A 263-nucleotide genomic window follows, 5' to 3' on the forward strand; every position below is an offset into this window, starting at 1 on the left:
CCACTGTCAAGGAATAAGCCATTTTTTTAGTAAAACCCTTATAACTACTACATCTTTAAGGCCTTAGTTATGCCACAGTTATGTCAGGGTGCGGCTGACGTGACGTTCCTGGAGGTTTTCGTTTCTGCCGAGGAGCTCATCGTCATTGGAAGATGACGACAAGAGGATGTCAGACTCATCTTCCTGCTGCACGTCATGTCGCTTGTAACGGACCTGAAAAGAAAATATAATTAACAGAATCGCCATACTATTATCTTTGGGAA

This window comes from Penaeus monodon, chromosome 34 (genome assembly GCF_015228065.2).
Source record: "Penaeus monodon isolate SGIC_2016 chromosome 34, NSTDA_Pmon_1, whole genome shotgun sequence".
Taxonomy (NCBI): Eukaryota; Metazoa; Arthropoda; class Malacostraca; order Decapoda; family Penaeidae; genus Penaeus; species Penaeus monodon.